Source organism: Rana temporaria, chromosome 7 (genome assembly GCF_905171775.1).
Source record: "Rana temporaria chromosome 7, aRanTem1.1, whole genome shotgun sequence".
Taxonomy (NCBI): domain Eukaryota; kingdom Metazoa; phylum Chordata; class Amphibia; order Anura; family Ranidae; genus Rana; species Rana temporaria.
The window spans coordinates 18,905,153-18,911,809 of record NC_053495.1 but is presented as its reverse complement, the minus strand read 5'-3'; positions in this window follow the sequence as shown (position 1 = coordinate 18,911,809).

Here is a 6,657-nt window from a genome sequence, read left to right as displayed (position 1 = left end):
AGGGACATTTTATAAAGCTTCTTATCTTCCCCAATGACAATAAATTTTACTGAATGTTCTACACTTTAATAGCCCTTTCTTTGTCAATTATGTAACACAGGTGGATTTGAACCTGCCGATCAATATGTAGTGCCTGACACATTTGATATTGGGTTAATAAATCACCAAAAACCAATAATAGAACTGCTTTCTTTATGTAACCATAACTCAAAGGTGTGTGCATATGGCAGTGGTGGTGGGAATAGTGGGAGTAATGTAGCCAAAAAACAAGGATACAAGGACATTGGGCCTAATCCACAGCCAGCCGGTGTAACTTAAATATTCGGATTTAAGTTACACCGCCGGAAAATTTCTACCTAAGTGCCCGATCCACAAAGCACTTACCTAGAAATTTTCGGCTGTGTAACTTAAATCCGGCCGGCGCAAGGCGTTCCTAATTTAATGGGGCGAGTCCCATTTAAATTAGGCGCGCTCCCGCGCCGGACGTACTGCGCATGCTCACGACGTCATTTTTCCGACGTGCTTTGCGCGGTTTTACGTTGCGCCGGGTTTTGAGAATCGCGACGGGCGTAAAAAAAAAAATACGAGTTGCGGCGGGAAAAAAAAAAAAAAGACGGCGACGCGGGATAGAAGGGTCTACTTTTACAAGGCCTAAACAGTTTAGGCCTTGTAAAAGCAGCCCTAATATTGCGACGGCAAACTAATACTTACGGAGAAAAAACGAAGCGTAAAAGCTTCGTGGATCTCCGTAAGTGCTAATTTGCATACCCGAAGCGGCATTTCGACGAGAAATGCCCCCAGCGGCGGATGCGGTACTGCATCCTAAGATCCGACAGTGTAAGTCCCTTACACATGTCGGATCTTCTGCCTATCTATTGGAAACTGATACTGTGGATCAGTTCCATAGATAGAAACAGGGATACGACGGCGTATCAGTAGATACGCCGGCGTATCCCTTTTGTGGATTACCCCCAATGTGTCATCATTTATTACCAAATGTATGAATACAAAAAAAAAACTGGTGTCCACTGAAGTTATTGGGCCGGATCAGATAGGAGAGTCCGGCCGTCGTATCTATGCGCCTGATTCAGAGAATCAGTTACACATAGATATCCCTAAGATCCGACAGGTGTAAGTGTCTTACACCGTCGTATCTTAGGCTGCATTATCACGCTGGCCGCTAGGTGGCGCTTCCGTATAGTTGCGCGAGGAATATGCAAATTAGGTAGTTACGCCGATTCACAAACGTACGTCCGCCCGGCGCATTTTTTTACGTCGTTTACGTTAGGCTTTTTCCGGCGTAAAGTTACCCCTGGGTCTATGAGGCGTACGCAATGTTAAGTATGGACGTTGTTCCTGCGTTGAATTTTGAAAATTTTACGTCGTTTGCGTAAGTCGTTCTCGAATAGGGCTGTACGTAAGTTACGCTCACGTCTAAAGCAATGACGATTTGCGGCGTAATTTCGAGCATTGCGGACTGGGATTTTTTCACGAACGGCGCATGCGCCATTCGTAAAAAACGTCAAATACGTAGGGTCACAATTCATTTAAATAAAACACGCCCACATCATCCACATTTGAATTACGCGGGCTTACGCCGGAGCACATACGTTACGCCGCCGTAACTTAGGGCGCAAGTTCTTTCAGAATACGGAACTTGCACCCTAATTTACGGCGAGAAAATTCTGAGATATCTGAGATACGTTACGCCGGCAGAAAGAAACGCCGAGCTACGTAAATCCGAGCCATTGTTTTTAACCACTTTAACCCCCCCCCCCCTTCATGACAAGGCCATTTTTTGCGATACCCTTTTGCGTTATTTTAACTGACAATTACGCGGTCGAGCGACAATGTACCCAAATAATACATTGTTGTACCCAATTTTAATTAGTAAAACTGCTATAGGGCGAACCTAAAGAAGTTAATAGTAGCTACTTTCCAACGCAGTGTAATGAGGTGCTGAAAATGTTCTAGGACTGTGGGAGGGATTAGGTCACATATGACAGAACCCTTCACAAAAATTTGTGAAAAAAACTACATGGGGCCCCCCAGATCTATACCAGGTCCTTTAGGTCTGGTATGAATTTGGAAGGGGAACCCCACACCACATTAGAAAAAGAAATGGCGTGGGGTCCCCCCCAAATCCATGCAAGACCTTCATCCGAGCATGAAGCCCAGTAGGTCAGGAAAAGTACTCCCAACTCATACCAGGCCACATGCCCTCAACATGAGGGGGGAGGGGGTGCCTTTGTTGGTGACAAGAGCCTCTTCCCCACAACCCTGGGCTGTGGTTATGGGTGTCTGTGGGCAGGGGGCTTATCAGAATCTGGAAGCCCCCTTTAACAAGGGGGCGACCAGATGCTGGCCCCCTCCCTATGTGAATGAGTATGGGTTACATTGTACCCCTACTCATTCACCAAAAAAAGTGTCACATAAAGAAAAACACAAACGCAGTTTTTTGACAATTCCTTTATTAAAAACTTCAAAATAATTCTCCCCCGATGTGAATCTATTGTCAATCTTGCCGTCTGCCGTACCCCAAAAAAAGAAAGAAGGTAAGAAAAGCCGGAAACCGGGAAGTGTGACAAGGGACATGTATACAGATAATCAGGGCAATGATCATCTGTGCCAGTCAGGGGAAAGTGCCCGGTATTGAAATTGAGTTCAGTTTTAGTAGTTGGGGGTCTCAAGTCCTCCAATTGTAGCACTCCAGAGTGCTGTCACTGGCTGCTGGGGGTCTGATTGGTTTGTTGACAGTGGAAAGGGAAGGGTTGAAGTCAGGGCTGGACTGGGTCAAAAATTTGGCCCTGGACTTCATCCAGACTGGCCCACTTTGACGGGTCTCTCCCATGGCGGCCGGACAAACCCGCCTCCCCCGGCCACCCAAGCCCCCTCTCCCCCTTCACTAGCCACTCTACTTTATTAGAGTAGAATGACTGGTACTGGTACTCTGAGGCCTCGTACAGACGAGCGGACCTGTCCGATGAAAACGGTCCGCGGACCGTTTTCATCGGACATGTCTGCTAGCAGATTTTGGTCTGATGGTTGTACACACCATCAAACCAAAATCCCCAAGGACAGAATACGCGTTGACGTGGTGGCGACGATGACACGGCGACGTGTGCGAACCCGGAAGTTCAATGCTTCCACGCATGCGTTGAATCACTTCGACGTCATGCGCGGGTTCTCGGGCCAGCGGACATGTCCGATGAGTCGTACTGACCATCGGACATGTCCGGCCGACAGGCTTCCAGCGGACATGTTTCTTAGCATGCTAAGAAACATTTGTCCGCTGGAAACCTGTCCGGTCGGCCGGAAAATTGTCCGGTCGGCCCTTCACACGACCGAACATGTCTGCTGAAACTGGTCCGACGGACCAGTTTCAGCGGACATGTTCGGTCGTGTGTACGAGGCCTTATAGGCAGTACCAGTGGGGAAGCTAGACAAAGAATCAGTTTGGTGCCCCCCTTATGGGACAAGATTGGGCAGAAGTGAAAAACTCCCAGGCCATAGCTGTTGAGTCAGCCGTCTGTCCCCTCCCCCATGCTCCTCTATCGCCCCCCCCCTGCTCCTCCCCCTGCTTCTCTGTTCCCCCCCAGGTGAGCGCTGCGGGGAGGGATAGGAGGTGAGCGCTGCGGAAAGGGAGAGACAGAGAAGCGGAGGGGGGGGGGGGGGCGGCGGTCCGCTGTCACTGAAGCCGGCCCACTGAGCCATCGGCCCACCGGGAAACTCCCTGTAGTCCCAATGGCCAGTCCATCCCTGGTTGAAGTGTTTTAATTCGGTAGGGACCTCTGACTTCCACCCATGGCCAGGAAGGAGTTCTTCTGAAAGCACAAAGAAGGATTTTATTTATTTGTTAATGGAAATAATGTGGATAATCATTTAAATCAAGCTCTGTGCTACCTAAGTGACTGAACATGTCCTATGTCCCACTGACTTTCTGCTCGCTGGGTGCCTCACCTGATTCTTTATCAGAATTCATAAACTAGAGGATGTATGAGAGTTTAATAATGGAACCTATCAGAGAAATCATTATACTGCTAGACAAGACCGGCCTGTCCTCCATGATACCTTATCAGAGAGAATAAAATACCCATCAGTCTACAAAATGTGTCATTTTAATTATACAATGATTTTCACCCGGACCATAACAACCCAGGTTCACATTGTCATTGTGTAACTGCATGCAGAATACATGTGCAGGAATACACCAAGAAAACCACAGCTTTAGGGCCAGATTCACGTAGATCAGCGGATCTATAGATCCGCTCGATCTACGTGATTTAAGATCCGCTCCCGCAAGTTTGAGAGGCAAGTGGGTAATTCACAAACCACTTACCTCCAAACTTGCGGCGGCGGATCCTAAATCCCCCGGCGGAATTCAAATTCCGCGGCTAGGGGGAGTGTACTATTTAAATCAGGCACGTTCCCGCGCCGATTTAAATGCGCATGCGCCGTCCGGGGAATTTCCCGGCGTGCATTGCTCCCACTGACGTCACTAGGACGTCAGTGGTTTCGACGTGAGCGTGACTTGCGACGCGCGTGTTTGTGAATCGGCGTACGCAAACGACGTTAGAAAATTCAAATTCGACGCGGGAACGCTGGCTATACTTAACATTGGCTGCGCCTGATGGGCCATATTCTCAAATAATTTACGCCGGCGTATCAGCAGATACGCCGACGTAAGTCCGATCCTATGTTTAAGTGTATTCTCAAACTGAGATAAACTTAAACATGCCTAAGATACGACGGCCTGCGCCGTTGTATCTTAGGCTGCAATATTTACGCTGACCGCTAGGTGGCGGTCAGCGTAGAATATGCAAATGACTAGTCACGCCGATTCTCTAACGTACGCTTGCCCGCCGTAGTGTTTTAACGTCGTTTCCGTAAGGCCCCGTACACATGACCAAACATGTATGCTGAAACTGGTCCGCGGACCAGTTTCAGCATACATGTTTGGTCGTGTGTAGGCGCGAGCGGGCCGAATTCCAGCAAACATTTGCCCGCCGGGCCTTTTCCCAGCGGGCAAATATTCGTGGACGTGTTTTAAAACCGTCCGCTGGAATCCTGCCCGCTCGGACATGTACGGTCGTCAGTACAGACCTACCGTACATGTCCGAGCGCCCGCCATCCCTCGCATGCGTCGAATGACTCCGACGCATGCGTGGAAGCCTTTAAATGGCAGGCCCGCCCACGTCTCCGCGTCATCGCCGCGTCATCGTCACGGCGACGACGCGGACATGCCCCGCGTATTGTTTACGCGCGGACTTCTGTACGATGGTGTATACAACCATCGTACAGAAGCCCTCTGGCAGGCATGTACGGTGAAAACGGTCCGACGGACCGCTTTCATCGTACATGTTTGGTCGTGAGTACCCGGCCTAAGCGATACGCGGCGTAAAGATAAACATGCCCCCTAGGTGGCGTATCCAATGTTAAGCATGGCCGTCGTTCCCGCTTCGCAATTTGAGAATTTTACGTCGTTTGCGTAAGTCGTCCGTGAATTAGCGCTGGACGCCATTTACGTTAACGTCGAAACCAATGACGTCCTTGCGACGTCATTTACCGCAATGCACGTCGGGAAATTTTAGGGACGGCGCATGTGCAGTACGATCGGCGCGGGAACGGGCCTAATTTAAATGATCCACGCCCCCTACCCGGATCATTTGAATTAGGTGGGCTCGCGCCGCGGAAATTAACGCTACGCCGCCGCAACTTTACAGGCAAGTGCTTTGTGAATCAAGCACTTGCCCGTAAAACTTGCGGCGGCGTAACGTAAATGCGATACGTTACGCCGCCGCAGATCTACCTGAATCTGCCCCCCAGTCTTTATCCAAAAATAAAATAAATAAATAAAATATTACAAAATTAAATAAAACTAAAAATAAAAAAATAAAAATAAAAAATATATCAGGGGGGTTCTAACTCTTCCAGTCCAAAAAAACAAAAAACAAAACACTTTTGCTATTGTTGAACATTGATTGATTTTGAATGCACATGGTTGACTTGTAGTCAATATTGTGGTGCAAAGGTTTTCCCATTATTAATGCCCCCCCCCTGACGATGTCCCGTGCTGTCCTGTGCTGTTCCATGGAGTGTACGTCCTCTGGTTACCTGCGCGGCTGTTGTGTCCCAGCACCAGGCAGAGATTATTTTGGGAGTCCCTCAGCAGATCAGAGTGTGAGAACACCGGGTTACAGCACACTTCTAGGAATTGCACACGGCTGGAAATACTAAGTGCCAAACACATAAAAAAAAAAGCTGCTTCATGTTTTCCGAGTTGCAAGTCACTGTCCTGCCAGGTACATTAACCCATTCACTGCCATGATATCCAGAATTTGTTATTCTCCTTTGCTGCTTCCCAGTCCTGCAGATCTCCTGCATCTACTTTTCAGCCACTTCCTGTTTATAATACACTCCAACGATGGCTATTAGGCATGTGCAATTTTTTAAGTTACGAATACGTTTTCCGTCAATTTTCGTTATTTTAGTTGATTGATTAACGACTTAAGCCCCGGACCAATATGCTGGCTAAAGACCCAAGGGGTTTTTACAGTTCGGGACTGCGTCGCTTTAACAGACAATTGCGCGGTCGTGCGACGCGGCTCCCAAACAAAATTGGCGTCCTTTTTTCCCCACAAATAGAGCTTTCTTTTG